Raw genomic sequence first — 20,783 nt, 5'->3', positions numbered from 1 at the left:
TGGTGTTTAGGCTTAACTTGAGGGACAAACGCTCTCTGTTCGCAATCTGCAATCAGGCATCCAGATAATACATAAGGGTTTAATAATTAACAGATTTTTAGTTGGACTCATGGCTTATAAAGGTGAACCATGTAAAACTGTCTCACTTAAAGGTACCTTGCATTCAACAGAACAGTTCTTAAACAGGCCTCCACAAAAAGGTGGCTCATCTCTTTATGTTAAAGTCTTCAGGTAGATCAGTCAATAAATACAACCTGAGTATTTGCTGCGTGCTTTGGATCCCAGGGTCCTGGGATCAAGTTCTGCATTAGGCTCCTTGCTCAGCAGGGTGCCATCTTTTCCCTCTCCCTGCAGCTCCCCCGGCTTGTGCTCTCTCTCTCACACACAAATAAATAAGTAAAATCTAAATAAATAAACAAACAAATAAATAAATAAATAAATAAATAAATAAATAAAATTGTATGACTATTTCTGTCAGTGGAGAGAGATATCAGAAACAATCCTCCCCCATACGGTGAGAGCGTATAGTATGATTCTAAGTTGTGTTCAATTTCTTCTTTGTACTTTTCTATTCCGTTTGCCTTTTTTAAAAATCAGAGACATATCAAAAAGAAATAAGCAAAAAGATAAAAACCAGGGGCATATCTTATTGTAAAATAATAATTAAAGCTATGAAAATTAAGTTATTTGGATGTTATTGCTGCTTAAAAAGGATCAAAGCCCTATACTGGGACTTCCTGTGTAAAACACTAGATCTCAGTAGATTTGGGGAAACCACAGTTGTCCTATTTCAACCTTGACAAGGTATTTTTCTAACTCCTTTGCTGTACCTCTTCCCTATATTCGGGCAGGCTGCGGTGTGCACAGCGTGCAGAATACAGCAGCTGTATGACACCACACTCCCCTCTAGTGCCTGACATAAACAAAGCAAATATCCAGCACCTGAGCAAGCTAAAGTGAAGGACTTTTGCTTTCAGGATCCTAAAACACAAAACAAAACAAACAAAAAACAGTGTGTTTATGTTAACAGTGTGTTTTTTGCTCGTATGTTTTACAAAAACAATAGTAAGAATCCCCCTTTCTCAGAAGGTCAAAGATTTTTACATCTTTAGAAAGAATCTGATAGAGGATGAATTTGAGGATCATTTGGCTAGCAATCAGAACACTGTAGAGCTGTACACACGCACACTCAAGAAGCTTTAGCTTAGGGGCGCCTGGGTGGCTCAGTCATTAAGCGTCTGCCTTCGGCTCAGGGCGGTGATCCCGGACACCTGGGATTGAGCCCCACATCAGGCTTCTCTGGGAGCCTGCTTCTTCCTCTCCCACTCCCCCTGCCTGTTCCCTCTCTCGCTGACTATCACTCTCTCTCTCTATCAAATAAATAAATAAAATCTTTAAAAAAAATTTTTTTAATTAAAAAAAAAGCTTTAGCTTACTTTTTTAAATACTTTTACAAGTCTATAAAGTACGTTGTCAAAGACATTTAANCCCGCTCTCGCTATCACTCTCTCTCTCTATCAAATAAATAAATAAAATCTTTAAAAAAAATTTTTTTAATTAAAAAAAAAAGCTTTAGCTTACTTTTTTAAATACTTTTACAAGTCTATAAAGTACGTTGTCAAAGACATTTAAAGGATTAACACTTCAGCTTCAAACTTTGGAGCACAATTATTTGCATAATTTATAATATCAAATCAAGAATATTTAATAATTAATATTATTTTTCCTTTTTTATAGTTAATATTAAAGACATTACAGTTACATTCTCAACTAATTAATTGAATTTTGGGTTTTTTTTAAGATTTTTTTTTTTTTTAAGCAATCTCTATACCCAGCATGGGTCTCAAACTCACAACCCCAAGATCAAGACTCACAAGTTCTACCAACTGAGCCAGCCAGGTGCCCCAATTTTGTTTTAAGTTAAGTACCCAGCTANGTTATTTTAAGATTTTTTTTTTTTAAGCAATCTCTATACCCAGCATGGGTCTCAAACTCACAACCCCAAGATCAAGACTCACAAGTTCTACCAACTGAGCCAGCCAGGTGCCCCAATTTTGTTTTAAGTTAAGTACCCAGCTAAATTTAAATTTGGCCATTGATTGGCCTTAAGGAAATCTGAGTCAAGAGAAACAGGAGAGGGCACCTGGGTGGCTCAGTCAGTTAAGCATCTGCCTTTGACTCGGGTCATGACCCATCGGGCTCCCTGCTCAGCGAGGAGTCTGCTTCTCCCTCTGCTTTTCCCCCACCCCCAACTTGTGTGATCGCTCTCTCTCTCGCTCTCTCTCTCACAAAAATAAATAAGATCTAAATTAAATTAAAAAAAAAAAAAAGAAAGAAAATCAGGAGAAAAATTTTTGCCTAAGATACCAGCCTGGAGATTTTCTTCTACTACAAATGTTCCCACTTTCTTTTTACTTAATGCACTAGGATTATTTCACTTTATTTTCAGATCATCACTTAAATATAATTTAACAAGATATCTGAAATGTGGTAGCATAATGTTAACCTTCTCTAACAGACCCAGGTGAAGAAGTTGGTACGTGAAAGAGATAAGAGCATTTGGTTTAAAGAAACCAAAACATCCATTTTCACTATGAAGACAGTCCTATTAAGCTAGCTAGATATTATCTGATTGCTGATGCATTTTGCAGGTCAAGTATTGTGTCAATATTAAAATATACTGTTCCTGAGGAAGATTTCATGGTAACACTCAGTCAGGAATACTGATTTGGAAGAACTATGGCCTTCTTCAGAAACCATACAGGAAGTAAGAGTACTTACTGCATAAAGCTAAAGAATGAATCATCAAAGCCACACATATTCAGTATCTTAGAGATAATATCACAGAGGAACTCTTTCCATGACAATATGAAGACATAATCATGAATGCTGTCCTTCTACTGCTTGATGGCGTTATTTCTGATACTATATAGTTACTATCTTGTTTCTTAGTACGTCAGATTTCCTTTTTTTTTTTTTTAAGATTTTTTATTTCTTTATTTGACAGAGAGAGACAGCCAGCGAGAGAGGGAACACAAGCAGGGGGAGTGGGAGAGGAAGAAGCAGGCTCCTAGCGGAGAAGCCTGATGTGCGGCTCAATCCCAGAACGCTGGGATCACGCCCTGAGCCAAAGGCAGACGCTTAAAGACTGCGCCACCCAGGCACCCCAGTACGTCAGATTTCCTAAAGTGGGAACATATTTCTTTCAACTAGCTGTCTGTTACTCTGGAAATTTATAAGATAGAGAAGTTTAATTAGAAGTACATGGGATAAGCTGAACTAATTAAGCTGGGGTGATTTTTACTAGGGAGAGGTACTGGAACAAAGCTTTTGAAAACAGTTCCCATGGTAAACAGTGAGAGATAAGGCCCAAGAAAGATTAAGATTCAAACTGGTGTGGAAGACATAGAGATGGTCCCCCATATTCCCTCTTCAAAGTAAGACCTTCTGTTCAGCTGCAGAGAGTACAGGTAGCAGGTAACCTATGGCAGACACCCCTTCCTGTGTGATCTAGTGGATAAATTACAAGAGAGTACAAAGGTTGGGTCATTGGAGCCTTATGTGGAACACTGACAGGCATTCCTCACTCCAAAGCTCCCTACTGGGTTGACTGAAGCTTTGTAGAGCCTGCACTGAAGTTTGACTTTGCCTTTTGCCTAATCCTGGTTTCTCCCCCTTCTTTTCATTAGTGGTGATCCCTTGAACCCCAAAATCTTCTCATCACCTACTTCTAGAGGACCCAATCTCAGACACTAGTGATCCAAAGACACAAAACAGGGAGATGGCAGAACATGCACATTTGGGGCCATGATCTGTGCTTGTCGCTCCACGGTTCCTTTTACCTTTGTTTGCTTTTGTGTTGCTGAAGGCCGTGTTTTAATTCCGCCCACATTTTCTTCCTCTGCCTCTATTAGAGTTCTAACGGGAAACAGTGAGTGTTCCATTTTGAGGAATGGCACTACTCTGTGATTGAGGAAATGATAGGGAAGGATCTGGGAAACCAGTAAGGGATGTAATGTCCCTAGGCATGAGGGAACAATGAGCACTACCTGGAGAGAACTATAGGAGAGGCCTGCCCAAGAGAAACTGAGTCAGGAAGACCTCACTCTTCTACTTTCTGAACTCCCAGTGGTGATTTGCATTGACCAAACCCAGCCAGATGCCAGAGAATAAGGGAGCCGCTTTGGAGCAGGCTTAAAGGTCTGTGTTCCAGGGACACAGAGCACACTGGCCAAAAGTGAGAAATGGATTGGGAGGAGCAAAAAGAGAATATCCCGGGGCGCCTGGGTGGCACGGCGGTCAAGCGTCTGCCTTTGGCTCAGGGTGTGATCCTGGCATTGTGGGATCGAGCCCCACATCAGGCTCCTCCGCTATGAGCCGGCTCCTCCGCTATGAGCCTGCTTCTTCCTCTCCTACTCACCCTGCTTGTGTTCCCTCTCTCGCTGGCTGTCTCTATCTCTGTCAAATAAATAAATAAAATCTTAAAAAAAAAAAAAAGAATATCCCACACATGACCATTATTCCTTTACTATGTGTTTTTGAATAATAGTACAGGACATCCCCGACATCCAAGATGATATGTGTGAGATATTTGCTGATCAGGGGATTGAACTGATTAGTCTCATCTATGCAAAGGAAAGGTATTTAATGTTTGTTGAGCATTGTACCAGTGGTACAATGGTACCATGGTACCATGGTACCAACTGTGTACCAGTGAGCTTAATATTTCACATACGAATTCATCCTTCAGGGTAGATATTATTTATTGAATGCCCAGAGTGTGTCAGACACTCTTCTAGGGATTGGAGATATAGGAGTGAACAGGACAAAGTCCTTGCTCTCATGGACCTTGCATGCTAATGAAGCAACACAGACAAGAACAAGCAAACAAATAAATGAACAAGATAACTGCAGGTAGTGATAAGTTATTATGGAGAAAAGTGTCTATTTAGATAAAGTTGTCAGGGAAGTCATCTCTGGAGAGTGACATTTGACTTAACATAGGGGAATAGGAAAGCAGAACATTCTGTGCAGAGGGAAGAATTAAGGAGGAGGTCATACTTCATTGTCTGAAGTTTGATTACCAAACACTGAAAGAAAAAAATGAAGGAGCCATATCAGAGCATTCCAGTATGTAAGATGGAAAGGTGGAAAATAAGTTGGCACATACAATCGAGAAACAGAAAGGCAAGTGGAGAGTGGTAGGAGATGAGGTAGGAGACATAGGCGGTCCAATCATGCAGGGACTTTGGGCTGTGGAAATAAGTGTAAGTTTTATCCTAAGTGCAGTGGGATGCCATAGGAGATTTTAAGGAAGAGAGTAACATTATTTGTGTTTTTATCATATAATTTCACTGTTTTTGCTTTGCTAACTTCTACTTATTCTTCTTAGGTTAAATCACTTAATAAATAGATGACTCATAACTTTATTGAATGAATGAAAAATACATGCATGAATGAATAAATGAATTTATTTACTTTCAAGATGCCTCGTGACTAAATGAAATTTTATCTTCAGCTGTGCTGCTCAATTGCTCTCTTTCTCTTGTTTCAAAAAGAAAGTCAGGTAATCTTTTTGATTAAATTTTCTTTTAAAAATTTGACAAAAGGAATTGGATCTCATATATATCTTTGTCATCTCATTGGTATTAGTAGTAGCAGTGTTAATATCCAGCAAGCAAAATTTTTGCTTTGGGTTCCCAAACACTGTAGGTAATGTTTGACAGGTTGCTACATGAATAAGTTAAGGAGCAATAATACAGACATATTTAGTATTTCAATTAATTTCTAGTCATCAATAGCTTAATGTCTTTTAAGAACTATCAATATGGGTCAATTTTATATACTCTTATGCCATCCCTTCCAAAATCATCCTCCTTCACTATCTGCTGCCATTCTGTCCCCATTTATGTACCTTTCCTTCTTGCATATTTTGGTGTCCATGTCCCTAAGTACCTCATGCCCACAAGCACAAAAATATCAGTAACTTAATGTTTATACCTCCCCACAAATAACTAAATTTTTTTAAAAGCATATAGAATAAAATTTCTGCATGGAAATGAATAGATAAGTTCTTTTTGATTATTTATTTTATCCACTTCTTTCAATCATGTAAAGAGTAATGAATCTACTACTACCATTCTCCTTGTTTTTTGTTTATTTTTCTCTCCTTTTCTTCCAAGTTCCCTGGGACAGAAAAAAATGCCCCTCTGTCAAGGGACTCATACTAGGATCTGGCAAAATACTTAGTTTCTTGGAGCTTCAAAGTCTTTGCTCATAGAATGAGAGACTTGTGCCAAAGGACCTCCTCCACAAGTCCTTCCAGCTCAGGTATCACATGATTCTCTGAACTATCACTGACTACTGCAATCAGAACATCAAATTGGACTTGGTGAAACTTGTTAATGGAACTGCACTTGATTTCTAAAACTTGATGACCACAGTTATAAAAAAACAAATAAATGAGGTATATGGATGCATCCCACTATGTTAGACAGAAGGGATTCAGATGTGAAAATACAATTAAACAGTAACATACAATATAATGTGCATTCATTCTTTTCTTTAACAATAGCTTTTGAGTGTCTGCTATGTACCAGATACTGTGTGAGGCATGTGGAACACATGGGGGAATAAAGCAGACACTGTCCTTGCTCCCAGGGAGATTATAATCTACAGGAGAAGACAAACAAGACAACTCATTTCTAGAATATAAAGGGAGACATTCAGAATTTGTGATTAGGGATTGGTGATTAATTTGTTGTGAAGTACGGGAGAAGGAAATGTCAAAGATGACTCTGTTTCCTAGTTGGACAGCTGAGAGAGAATGTGGAGGCGCCATTTACTGAGACTGGAGCACAGGAGGGAGCAGGTTGGGAAGGGAGGCGGAGGAAGATCATGAGTTTGGTTTAGGACATGTTAAGTAAATGAAAGTAAAGCAATGCAGATTATTTCCGGAAAAAATTAAAATTTGATAGTTTTGAGAAATTATTCATAAGCCTGTTTTCAAAAGGCTTACTTAGGGGTGCCTGGGTGGCTCAGTCAGTTAAGTGTCTGCATTCAGCTCAGGTCATGACCTCAGGGTCCTGGGATCAAGCCCTGTATTGGGCTCCCTGCTCAGTGGAGAGCCTGCTTCTCCGTCTCCCTCTGCCCCTCTGCCTGCTTATGCTCTCTCTCTCAAATAAATAAATAAAATCTTTAAAAAAAAAAAAAAGGCTTACTTATTTTGAAACAATTTTAGACCTTCAGAAAAGTGGTAAATACAGAGTTCCTGTATACTATTGACCCAGGCTCCCCCAATGTTAACACCTTACATAGCCTTATATAAGCATAGTACAATGATCAAACATAATAAATTAACATTAGTACAATACATTAACTAAACTACAGACTTCATTATGATTTCCCTACTTCTCCAACTAACGTCCTTTTTCTGTTCTAAGATCAAATCCAGGTTACTACATTGTATTCAATTGTCATTTCCCCTCAATCTTCTAGGATAATCTCCTGTGACAGTCCCTTATTCTTTCCTTGCTTTTCATGCGTTGATACTTTTTATTTAATGTCTCTCAATTTGGATTTATCTGATGCCTTCTCGTAATTACACTGAAATTGTAGTTTGTGGGAAGAATCTCAGAGTGGTGTACCCTTCTCATCACAGCCTATCAGCGGGTATACATGATATCAATATGTCTAATTACTGGTACTATTAATCTTGATTACTTGGTTAAGTTTCGCCAGGTGTCTCCAATGTAAAGTAACTGTTTTTCCTCTTCTGTATTCTGTTCATTTGACAGGAGTTACTAAGTACACCCCACTTTCAAGAGAGGGGACTCTAATTCCATCTCTTGGAGGGAGGACTATCAAAGAACTCAACAGTAAGTTGTCCAACAGAAAGAAAACTGGCTCATTATCTATATTTACTTATTTGTTTAACCCTAGCATACATGTAAAATAGATTCAAAATTGATAACCCAGACCCCGTGACAAACAAATTTACCAATCAGACTTAGATGTTTATGTATAACACTTTTTGCCCTTAGCCTTACAGTAGCTAATCAAGACACTTTTTTACAAAGCTATTCAGGTCAGCTTCTGTCCTCCCCATCCCCTTCAGTGCAGTATGTAATTCATGTGTAATACAGCTAGATTTATTTGCCATAGCCTACATTTCATCTTGGGTTCCCTTGCCATTCAAGTTGATTTTTTTCAAGAATTTTATTTACTTGTGAGAGAGAGAGGGAGACCAAGTGGGGAGGGAGGGGCAGACAGAGAGGGAGAAGCAGACTACCCACTGAGCAGGGAGCCTGATGTGGGACTTGATCCCAGGACCCTGGGATCATGACCTGAGCCGAAGGCAGACACTTAACTGACTAGGCCACTGAAGCACCCTCAAGTTGATTTTTTTTAATTTGGATACAGTAAAATTAACTGTAGCAGAGAGTTCTATGGGTTTTGACAAATGCATAGTCATGTATCCACTACCACTATACCATACAGAACAGTTCAAAGTCATTTTAAAGTTAACATTTAAGTCAAAAACTTATTTTATCTGAATTATGTGGAGAATTCTTAATTTTGCCAATTCTCTTCATGAGGTTGGTTAATTCTTTAGCAGAATAGAAAGATACTTAATATATAAGATTACTGAAAGCAAAATAAATATATCTTTTGATTGTTGGAAGACAAAATTCCAATAAAGGTTACCTTTGCACCTTTCTACGGGTCAAAGTTGAGGGTGCTTAAAAAAATAAATGTACCTTTTGTGACTTTTTTCATTAGATAAATCACAAGGATTAGGTAAATCACACAAATATGACACTGTGCAAAAAGAAATGCAAAATAAAAATCAATTAGAACACTCATCAAATTGAATGAAAAACAATTTGGAAGTATAATAACTAGTTTTTAAAATAATGTTTCTCAAATAAATAATTTCCATAACCCATTCTTGTCCCAATACACTACCAGGCAATTTTGTCTCCTTTTACATAACCGTCCCCCAAATACGCTTTACTCCTAATGAAGTGGTGGCAGAGGTGGCAGTGAGAAAGGAAGAGAGAAATAACTGGAAGGTTAGGAAGGGTGCAATGGATCCAGCAGACTTGTCCTAGTTCAAGCATGCATGTTTTTTCTTCTCCTAAGCCTGTATCTACACGGTAACAATGACTCACCACACACAAGCCTACTATTTATTTTAAAAGACAACAAAAGTATACAATCTGACTGACCTCAGGAAAATGCATATGGTACCATTTTAATTCAGCAAACTATTAACAATGCACTGTTAATGATGAAGATATTAAGAAATCATTTGAGAAGGTGTTTTCCAAGGCTTTGTCCACAAACCAGAATTAATCCACTAAATTCACTCTAATTATACTACTGAATATACCCAGACTTTTAGCCTCAGAAGTAACTATGACTTGAGCTCACCATTGCTTCATAGAAGGCAATCATATAACAATAACATCTTGTATTATTGTCACCTTAGGGGTTTATTTTACATTTCTTCAGGACACAATATTTTTAAACAATATCATTTATGATGTATTTGAGTCTCCATTTTTCATTACAACAAGATTTCACACAACGACCATCTTAAGTATATGTTTTCTCCACCAAAAAGTATTTTACTTGACATCAAATCAATAAGATTTTTACTGACTTACAAAGTTTCTGTGGGGTAAGGCTGCTAGTTGAGATCCCAGAAAATGTGGCATGATGTCATCCTGGCCAATGAGTCTAAGCTGACAACTTATGATTTTTTTCCTGGGTCATGTGGGACTATGTTTTGTTTATTTCTTTGTCTCCCACAATGTGATGAAAGAGATGTTGGGAATTTATATTCACAAGCCACACTATTTTAGAAGTTTCTGGAATTATCTGAATATTGTTAGTATTATGGTTGGTTTAGGAATGACAAATTCCCTTTCTAGTTATAAATTTTTCTCAAAGATTTATTTATTTTAGAGAGAGAGTGTGTGTAAGGTGGAGGAAGGGCAGAGGGAGAGAAAGAGAAATCAAGCGGACTGCTCAAAGATCATGACCAGAGCCAAAATCAAGAGTCTAACACTTAACCTAAATAACTGAGCCACTCAGGCGCCCCATAGTTATAAATTTTTAAAGCATGTTAACCATGTCCTTGCTCACTTCAACAAAGCAGATCTTTTTTTCTAATTTTTAAAAAAATTTTAAAGTTTTTTTGAAGATTTTATTCATTTATTTGACGGAGAGAGAGAGAGAAGGAGCGCAAGTAGGCAAAGCAGCAGGCAGAGGAAGAGGGGGAAGCAGGCTCCCCACTGAGCAGGGAGCCGGATGCGGGGCTCAATCTCAGCACCCTGGGATCATGACCTGAGACAAAGGCAGACGCCTAACCGACTGAGCCACCCAGGCACCCCAACACTGCAGATCTTGCTATCACTCAAGGAAATTCCAAAAAAGGACTCCACTATAGTATTAACTTTACTGTTCTCAATAACTTTTTTTTCCTTTCTCTCCTTCCTTCCTTCCTTCCTTCCTTCTTTCTTTCTTTTCTTTCTTTCCTTCCTTCCTCCCTCCCTCCCTTCCTTCTTTTTTTTCACAAGTTACCCTCTGGACTAAGCAGTATTCTCTAACTGAAGGGACATTGGATATCAACTTAGTAAACCTCATTAACAATGAGAATAAGGGAGTAATTGTGAGGATTTGGAACATATTATGAGATCCCAGAAAATAATTGCCAATACTTTTCAAGTAGCATGTTTCTTGGGAGCACCTGGGTGGCTCAGTCAATAAAGCAGGATCATGGGATCCAGACCTACCTCACGCTGGGTGCCCAACAGGGAGTCTGCTTGAAGATTCTCTCCCTCTGCCCCTCCCCCATTCATGTTCACTCTCTCTCTCTCTCAAAAATACATAAATCTTTTTAAAAAGTAGCATGTTTCTTAAACTTATATTAAAATGAATTTTTATTTCTTGGCACATATGTAAACTGGTGGCAAAAAGAACCATCTTGGAAGTAATCTTAGGGGCAAGAGAAATTTGGTTGGGATTTAAATTTCCTGCAAATAACCACAGAAGTAAAAATTCACATTACAACCATTGTATACTATGACTAAGCCTCGCTCTGTTATAACAAACTTTTTTTAAGATTTTTATTTATTTATTTGAGAGAGAGAAAGCACACAAAGGGAGAGGGAGAGGCAGACTCCCCACAGAGCAGGGAGCCAGATGTGGGTTTCTGTCCCAGGACCCTGGGATCATGACCTGAGCTGAAGTTAGACACTTAACCAACTGAGCCACCCAGGCACCCGTCTGTTATACTTCTGTTTTCAATATTTCATATCTATGCCATCTTAAATATATCATTCCCAAAGGCCTCAGTGCAGACATTTTGCATCTTTCAGCATTAAAGTCTCCCTTGTGATTAGTCCTCTTGAACTTTAAAGCATGTGCATTATTAGAAACAACACCACGAAAGACAATGACGTTGTCACTAGTATAGCTATAGGGTGTATGATTCAGCGACTCAGCTGGACAGGACAAAGTACAGAGATATCCTCCTGAACTCTTGGGAAAGTAATCACTCTACAAATGTCTTCTGTTTATCATTCTTCATGGTCTTTTCTTCCTCCTCTTGTGCTTACCCCATTTCCCCCTTTGAAAAAGTACAACTTCGGCTTTGTCAAGTGCTGCTATCCTTGACATCAATCTAGGATGCCAAATCAAATGTCATCTCCCACTATAGTTGGGTAATAAAAATATAGAAAAGGGTTTTTGTGGGGCACCTGGGTAGCTCAGTCAGTTAGGCATCCCACTCTTAGTTTCAGCTCAGGTCAAGATTTCATGGGTCCTGAGATGGAGCCCCAGCTCTGGCTCCCAGCTCAGCCGGGAGTCCTCTTGAAGATTTTCTCCCTCTGCCGCCCCCCGCCCTCGCCCCGTGCATGCACGCTCTCTCTCTCAAATAAATAGATCTTAAAAAAAAAAAAAAAAAAGGAAAAGGGTTTTCATGTGTTCATAAAGCATTTTTAAAAGAATAGCCTCATTGGCTTGTTACGAGTATAAATACTATATAAACTTTAAAACCTTCAGTAAATAATGTAGGTTTTGATCTATAATTAAAATTCGTATCCAAAGAGCTGACAAGATGGTGGAAGCAGAGCAGAAGAACAACAGCTTCTGCAAGTTGACCTACAGCGCAGTCCTCGACCAGCTGCTGGACAGTCCTAGGAGGTTGATGCCGCTGTACAGCGCCCAGCAGCAGCGGAGGCTGAACCCGGGTTTGTGGAGGAAGCCACACTCACTGCTGGAGCGTCTGCGGAAGGACAAGAAGGAAGCTCCTCGCAATCGCATAGCCCAGGGTGGTTAAGGAGCACCTGAGGGACACGATCATCATGCCCAAGATGGTGGGCAGCATGGTGGCTGTCTACAGCGGCAAGGTCTTCTGCCGAATGGAAATCAAGCCCAAGATGATTGGACACACCTGGGCACGTTCTCCATCACCTAGAACCCTGTAAAGCAGTGCAGCCCCGGCATCCGGGCCACCCACTCTTCCCGCTTCTTCCCTCTCAAGTAGCCTATTCGGCCAATAAAGGACAGACTTCTCTTTAAAAGAATATTGAAATGGGGGCGCCTGGGTGGCACAGCGTTTAAGCGTCTGCCTTCGGCTCAGGGCGTGATCCCAGCGTTATGGGATCGAGCCCCACATCAGGCTCCTCCGCTATGAGCCTGCTTCTTCCTCTCCCACTCCCCCTGCTTGTGTTCCCTCTCTCGCTGGCTGTCTCTATCTCTGTCAAATAAATAAATAAAATCTTTAAAAAAAAATAAAATAAAATAAAATAAAAGAATATTGAAATGAAATAAAATTCCTATGGATTACAAAATAAATATGTAAAACAATAACATCAAGTAAACCAAAAGGGTAGAGGAGCTTTGCCTTTATTCTCTGAGCTGCCAAAATATCTAGAAATACTTAAACAATGTGGCTAGCCAGAAGAATCTAGGAACAGAAGAAGTACTTTTTATTTGGGGAAATACTAAAACCCTAAAATCCTGAATAGAAACAAGAGAAGTGCCACCTGTATTGTCTGTTTGAAATTTATAAGTACCCATCGTCCAGTAGATCACTAAACTGTAACTTCACAGAATTATAACAAAATTTGTCATGCTCTTCTGATATGACTTTATGAATTGTCACATCAGCCTCCAAGGACACATGGAGCATTTCCACATTTTTGCATTAGTTATATTTCAAGAGCTATTCACCTGCTGGTTCATGGGCATATGTACTTTGCAAATTATGTATAATCGGAAATCAACTTAGCCATGTGATTTCCAGAATTAACTCCTAAAAAGTCAATATTAAATAGAACTATATTAGTTAGTGTAAGCTAAGATACGACATGGTAACAAATCACAAAAATCTCTTTGACTTAAAAAAGCAATGGCTTCTTTCTTACTCACCAAGTCAGTCATGCAACTTCACTTGGTGGCTTTCTTCCAGGTGGTGCCTCAGGGATCCAGAAGCCTTCCATTTCATGATTTTGCCATCTTGAACATGTGGCCTCTGAGGTTAATATAGAAGGGATAGAGAACGTGTGAATGATAATGCATGAGCTTTTATGGCCAGGCCTGGAAGTATATCTCCTTTGCCCACTACCACTGGACAGTACCTAATCACATGGCTACAAGCTAACTCCAAGGAAAGCTAAGATATGTGCACCCAGGAGGAAGAAATACTTGATGTCTAGATAGTGTCTAGCTAGCTAGTTTATACCACAAGAAACCCTGTAGTATGGTTTTGTGCAAACATTTGTTAGTCCTAAAGTAGGCCTATACCAGATGTGTAACGTTTATCTTTGCTTCTGTAATTTCAGCAATAATATGACTTCTTTAAATAAGCAGTAAAATGTGATTTTGTTCAAATAGGTAAGTACTGAACAACTGTGAGTATGAGGTCATATTCCTGGATAATATGTAGAATGTGACTGTTCTATCTTGCCTGATGATGCTGAATCATATGCTTTAACTCAGCGGAGTAGAGATGAGACTGATAATTGTTTTATGAAAGCTAAGCAGTTCAAGAGGCCTAATGACTAAATAGAAAGTCACCTCCCAGCCCCACCTTGAAAGAAACCCAAAGGAGGGCTTGAGGACAGTCTAAGACTTCTCAAAAATTAATTTTGCATTTGTCCAACACACAGAATATCCAGACATAATGTTCTAAATCAGCATTGTCCTATAAAATAAACAGTGAGCCAAATATGTAATGTTCTAGTGGCAACACTAAAGATAAAAAGAACTAGGTGAGGGGTGTCTGAGTGGCTCAGTTGGTTAAGCGTCTGCCTTCCACTGGGTCATGATCTTGGACTCCTCTGTCTGCTGCTCCCCCTCTTGTGCTCTCTCTCTAGAATAAATATATATAAAGATTTTATTTCTTTATTCGAGAGAAAGAGAAAGAGAGAGAGAGCACAAGCTGGGGGAGAGGCAGAGGGAGAGAGAGAGAGAAGCAGGCTCCCCGCTGAGGAGGGAGCTCCATGCAGGCCTCAATCTCAGGACCCTGAGATCATGACCTGAGCTGAAGGCAGAAGCTTAACTGATCACCCAGTCACGTGCCTCAAGGGAGCTTTTTTTTAAAAAAAAGATTTTATTTTTAAGTATATGGGGCTCAAACTCACAACCCCAAGACCAAGAGTTTCATGCTCTACCAGAGCCAACCAGGCACCCCCCCCAAGGGAGCATTTTTTTACTGTCCTGGCCTCCACTCTCTTTTGGCTATTTTTTTAATGTGTACTAATTTTTAATTTTTATTTTCAATTGAAAATATGAGTCAGAAGTTAAAATTCAAACCTGCAGAAACAAGAAAAGTACTGAGGCAAACAACCTGAAATCATAAAGAAATTTGTGATGGATATGTACGGTGGTGTTTCCTTAGGCTTCCCAGCCCAGCAAGCAAAGGGGTATCAAAAGAATGGTTAATTATCATTAGCGTTTTCCAGAGAAATAGAATCAATCGAATGGATGGAGATACACACACACACACACACACACACACACACACACACAGATTATAAAGAATTGGATGAAAAATCCCAAGATGGGCAGATGGCAATTTGGAGATCCAAAAGAGCCAATGGTATAGTTCCAGTCCAAGTTTGTAGGTTTGAGATCCAGAAGACCCAATAAGGTAAATTTCAGTCCCCAAACCAGCAAGGTCAGAACTCAAGAGCTAATGATGCAGTTCAAGTCCAAAAACTGAAAAAAAACCCTACGTCCCAGTTCAGAGCAGCCAGGCAGGAGGGGCAGCCTTTTTGTTCTATTCAGGCCATCAAATGATTGGATAAGGGCCACCCACATTAGGGAGGGCAATCTGCTCTACTCAGTCCACCAATTCAAATGTTAATCTCATCCAAAAACACCCTCACAGACATACCCAGAATAATGTTTGACCAAATATCTGGGCACTTGTGACTCAGTCAACTTGACATATAAAATTAACCATCACATAATCCAAAAAGCAGAGGATGAACTTGAGTGCTTACTTAATATCCAGATTTTTTTTATTATGCAAACAAAAATTATTTCATTTCATTTCATTCATCACCCATCCTATTGTTTTTTGTGGTCCAAAACCCCACAAAAACAAAAAACAAAAACTTTGATAAATGTAAGTAAAAAGCGTATAAACCATCAGTTGTACAGTGTCGCTTAAAAACAAAATTTTCAGAGGAAAAAAAGCATATAAAAAAGCACACTTCTTTCTTGATGATGAGTAAAGAAAGGAAAATATCATTTATTTTGATATATTTTTTTAAAAAGCTCATCTCATATTACAAGCTCCAAATAATATTAGAACCATAAAAGATATTTTACATCAAAATTTTAAAAAGGATGTCAGGAGCTAACAATAAATCCCTATTTTATTGGCACAGTTAACTATTTCAGGTAACAAGTGAAAGAAATTCAGAAAGACCCTATTAATATCCCTCCAGCTGGAAGGGATGTGTGCTGAAGGCATAAGCAGACTACAAGAAGGACAAGAAATTCTTTCAGAACATATTTGATAAGGGCAGCTCTAGAAATTTCATCTAGCAAACGGCACTCTGGTTTGAAGAAGATGGGGCATTTGTCTTGGAATTTGTCTTTGTTTGTAGAACAAGCACACTGTTTTTATTTATCACACATTTATTAGGGTGGCTAGAGACTTTATAAGGAGGATAAGTCTCCTGAGACACCTCTTGGCACCCCTGCCTTAAAAACTCAGAGAAGGCAGCCCAGAAAGATGAACCATTTGTCTGAGAAGGACTTCTCTTAAATTTTTATTATGAAAATTTTGAAATATACACAAAAGTATATGAACTCACATATAGAAGTTGCATGTATACATCATTTAGCTTCAACCGTGACCAGCTTTTTGCAATCTTGTATCACCTCTTTCTCCCACTCAGTTTTTTGGGTGGGCTAGATATTAAAGTAAACCCAAATGTCATGTAATCTCACCCATAAATAACTCCAGTAACAGTAAGAGACAAAAACACGACTACAACAGCATCATCACATTTAACAAATTTAACCCTTTAACACACATTCCTTAACATTTTCTAACACCTAGACTGTGTATAATTTTTCCCACTTGTTGCCAAAAAAAAAAAAGGCTTTTACAGTTGGTTTGTTTGAATAAGATTCAAAAAGATCCACATTCAGTTGATATTTATTTATCTCTTAAGTCCTTTTGAATGCATAATAGTTCCTTCTCCCTCCTCCTCTCTGAGAAAAGGCAAGGTAAATAATTCTTTTCCTTCATTCATCAATTCTCAGAATGAGTTGTTCCAGAAATCTCTAAAAGTGCCTCTTAGCATCCCTGCTTTCTGTCATGACAAGATGTCTCAAACTCATCTTGTACATTTCCTGCCCCAGACTTAGAGTCAGCCATTTCTTCAAGAAGCCCTGCTTCTTTTTGTTGGAGAACAGTGTTCAGAGACTGCGGTTGGCACTGGGATGCTCACCATTATTGGACTGTCATTATTTCTATGCCCTCTCAGTAGACAAAGCTAGGAAATATGTGAATTTTAAAAAGAAAACTAAATCATGAGTCCATATGGTTATTTCCAATTCAAATGAAATATTGTAGTGTTTCCTTAAATTATTTTACTTTTAAATTCTTTGATTTATATTTTTATTTATGTTTTCTATTTTTGTATTCCTTTTTATTACACTGAAAATCTTTATGTTAATGTCATTAACATAATTACTTGTTTATGCCTATAATATATACATATATATATAGTGCATAAAATAGTTTCAAACAATACTAATATTACTACTAACAATTAGGACTACCAATTACAACTGAATATTTCATTGTGGTTCTTTTTACTTCTTAGGATATATCCAACAGGGAGGTACCTCAACTGACTGAGTTTTTAAATCATTTGAAATATTTTTTCTGCAGTTATACCGTCAATCTGATATACTCCAAAGTTCATTTTTATCTATTTGTTTCAGATTTTTAGGGATTTTTTTTTCCTTTTTGATTCAAGTTTTTTAATTACATGAACCATTCACATGGTTCCAAAGCCAAAACTATAAAACAGGGTTGCCTGGTGGCTCAGTTGGTTAAGCATCTGCCTGCACCTCAGGTCATGATCCCAGGATCCTGAGACCAAGTCCGACATCAGTCTCCTTGCTCAGCAGGGAGACTGCTTCTCCCTCTGCTTGCTCTGCCTGCCACTCCCCTTGCTTGTGCTCTCTGACAAATAAATAAATAAAATATTTAAAAAAAACCTCTCAAACAAAATGTAGTCAGAGAAGTCTTTTCAACACTCTTCGTCCCTCAAATTTACAACAAAGACCTTTTTTAAGGGTACAGAATTGGACCAAATTGTTAAGAAAGCCTGATACCAGGAGGTTCAACAGAGCATTCTTGGTAACAGGAATGGGGGAAAAATTAGATATCAATGAATTAAGACTTATTATTCAAATCAGTTAAACATGTTATAGGTCCAACATATAGCAAAAAGAAATTTTCTTGGGGGTCAGAGCTTGAGACTCTTGACCTTGGGGTCGTGAGTTCGAGCCCCACGTTACGTGTAGAGATTGTTTAAATAGATAAAAATTTTAAAAAAAGAAAAGAAAAATAAAAAAGAAATTAAAATTTAAATTAAAAAAATTTTTGTCTTCTTGATGAAGTGCCTTATCTGGTCTCTTTAACTATGATTCAGTCAACCACTGGATGGGGGAAAATAGAGTTACATAAGTCTCCACTATAAACAAGAGGAAAGCAAAGGAGCTTCCTGCAAACTGAAAAAACTTCTCCAAATTTGCTATATACAAACAGCAACTAATTGAAAATATAAATGCAAGAAAAAAACCCTATTCAAAATAGGAACTCATTCACACACACAAACCCTGGGCTTAAAGTTAATAAAAATCTGCAGAACCTATATGAAGAAAACTATAGAATTTTACTAATATACATGAAAGAATAAATGGAGAGACACACTAGTTTATGTTTAGACAGAGTCAATATTCTAAAGATGTTGATTATTCCTAAAGTATAAAGTCAATTTAATCACAATCGAAATTAATTTTTTGGCAACTTGAAAAGTAATTCTTCATTAAAGTTTTCACTAAAATACGTATTATTTGGGGAAATTTGGAAAAGTAAAATTGGGGGCATTCCTACATGTGTGCCCATAATCCCAGCTGGTCTGCCTAAGACTAGCAACAACCCTAGTTCCCTATGCAACTCCATTTTCATCCCAACAAGAAGAAAGGAAGGATCATGAGCCAGGAGAAACTTGCCACACTGCAGGCACAAGTGTGTACTAGGAGAAAAGGAACTGCTTGCAGAAACTACGTGGTTCACAGAACAGCTACAGCAGATGACAGAAAAGAAATTTTAATTCTCCTTAAAGAATATTAGGGGTAAACAATATCTCTCATATTGAAGAGATGACTACGTTAACAAACCAAAGAGCAGTGATGCACTTCCATAACCCTGAAGTTCAGGCATTGCTGGCAGCCAATGCTTTGACCATGACAGGTCATGCAGAGACAAAACTGCTGACAGAGACGCTACGGAGCATCTGAACCAGCCTGGTGCAGTCTGACTAGTGTACGGAGACTGCAGAATTTCTGCCTAAACTCTGCGGGTGGAAAAGCACCACTTGCTATTGAAGAGACTGATAATAATGAAGGTCCAGACCTTGTGGATAGTGAGCTTCCAAGAAGGCATCAGAGTGAACTGAGTCAGCTTCTGAAGAGGACAAAACTCTAAGAAGTTAATGAGAGTTGCTACTTTATAACTGCTTTTCAAATTTTGTTCATGGATCTGATAAAACCTATATCTGATATTTTTAAGCCCAAGTCCCCTAGACATTGCAGCTCTTTTCGGCTTTTGCTTATACACAATTCATTCTTTGCAGCTAACTAAGCTGAAGAAGCCTGGGAATAAATTTTGAAACAAAGGTTAATGAAGTCCTGTGCCTAGTTAAAAAAACAAAAACAAAAAAACAAAAAAAACCCAAAAAAAAGCCACCATATAATTGGGGGAGAATTTAGCACACTAGATATTAAAACCTACTATAGCTCAACAACACTCATCATCTGGGAAATACAAATCAAAATCACGATGAGATACCACCTCACACCTGACAGAATGGCTAAAATTAACAACACAGGAAACAACGGGTGTTGGCAAAGATGCAGGGGAAAGAGGAACTCCTTGCACTGTCCTTGGGAATGCAAACGGGTGCAGCCACTCTGGGAAACAGTATGGAGGTTCCTCAAAAAGTTAAAAATAGAACTACCCTATGACCCAGTAATTGCACTACTAGGTATTTGTCCAAAGGGTACAAAAATACAGATTGGAAGTGGTACATGCACCCCAATGTTTATAGCAGCATTATCAACAACAGCCAAACTACTGAAAGGGCTCAAATGTCCATAGACTGATGAATGGATAAAAAACAGGTGGGAGATATATATATCTCATATATAGATATATAGAGATAGAGATATATTATAGATTATATATATATAATGGAATATTACTCAGCTATCAAAAAGAATGAAATCTTGCCACTTGCAATGATGCAGGTGGAGCTGGAGTGTATTATGCTAAACGAAATAGATTAGTCAGAGAAAGACAAATACCGTATGATTTCACTCATGTGGAATCAAACAAAAACAAAACAGGTGAACATTTGGGAGGGGGGAAAAGAGAGAGGAAACAAACTATAAGAGACTCTTTTAAAAAAAATTATTTGACACAGAGAGAGAGCAAGCATGCACAGAAGCAGTGGGGAGCTGCAGAGGGAGAAGCAGTTTCCCTGCTGAGCTGGAAGCCAATGTGGGGCTCAATCCCAGGACCTTGGGATCATGACCTGAGCCAAAGGCAGAAGCTTAACCGACTGAGCCACCCAGATGCCCCAACAGATCTTACCGATGGAGGACAAACTGAAGGTTGATGGAGGGAGGTGGGTGGGGGATGGGCTAGATGGGTGATGAGTGTTAAGGAGGGCACTTGTTGCCATAAGCATGGGAATTGTATGTAAGGGATGAACTACTGAATTCTACTCCTGAAACCAATATTGCACTGTATATTAACTAATTAGAATTTAAACAAAAATTTGAAAAAAAAAAAAAAGCCCTACTACTATAACACAACCTTAAGTAATACGATACAGCACTCAATTGAATGGAGTTGACCGAAGAAAATATGGTAATTTGCTATATGATTACATTTCAACATAGGGAAACAGACGAAGTTATTCAATAATTATATTGGCATTCTACTAGCA

The 20,783-nt window shown here is 38.4% G+C and overlaps 1 protein-coding gene and 1 pseudogene across 3 annotated transcripts in view; one reads left to right on the top strand and one right to left on the bottom strand.

Moving 5' to 3' along the window:
* MIA2 (MIA SH3 domain ER export factor 2) overlaps positions 1 to 13,594 on the bottom strand; it is a 95,457-nt gene extending 81,863 nt beyond the window's left edge. For 2 of the 3 annotated variants that reach the window (XM_034648417.1, XM_034648416.1), the window contains exon 1: positions 13,444 to 13,594. The gene's annotated coding sequence lies outside the window, so the exon portion shown is untranslated. The remainder of the gene's footprint in view (positions 1 to 13,443) is intronic. The other variant, XM_019796635.2, reaches the window with a different exon arrangement.
* On the top strand, positions 7,503 to 12,645 carry LOC100478468 (annotated as a pseudogene).
* Positions 13,595 to 20,783: the final 7,189 nt, after the last annotated feature.

The sequence above is a fragment of the Ailuropoda melanoleuca genome, chromosome 20, assembly GCF_002007445.2.
Source record: "Ailuropoda melanoleuca isolate Jingjing chromosome 20, ASM200744v2, whole genome shotgun sequence".
Lineage (NCBI taxonomy): Eukaryota > Metazoa > Chordata > Mammalia > Carnivora > Ursidae > Ailuropoda > Ailuropoda melanoleuca.
This window is presented reverse-complemented; position numbering and strand designations above follow the sequence as displayed.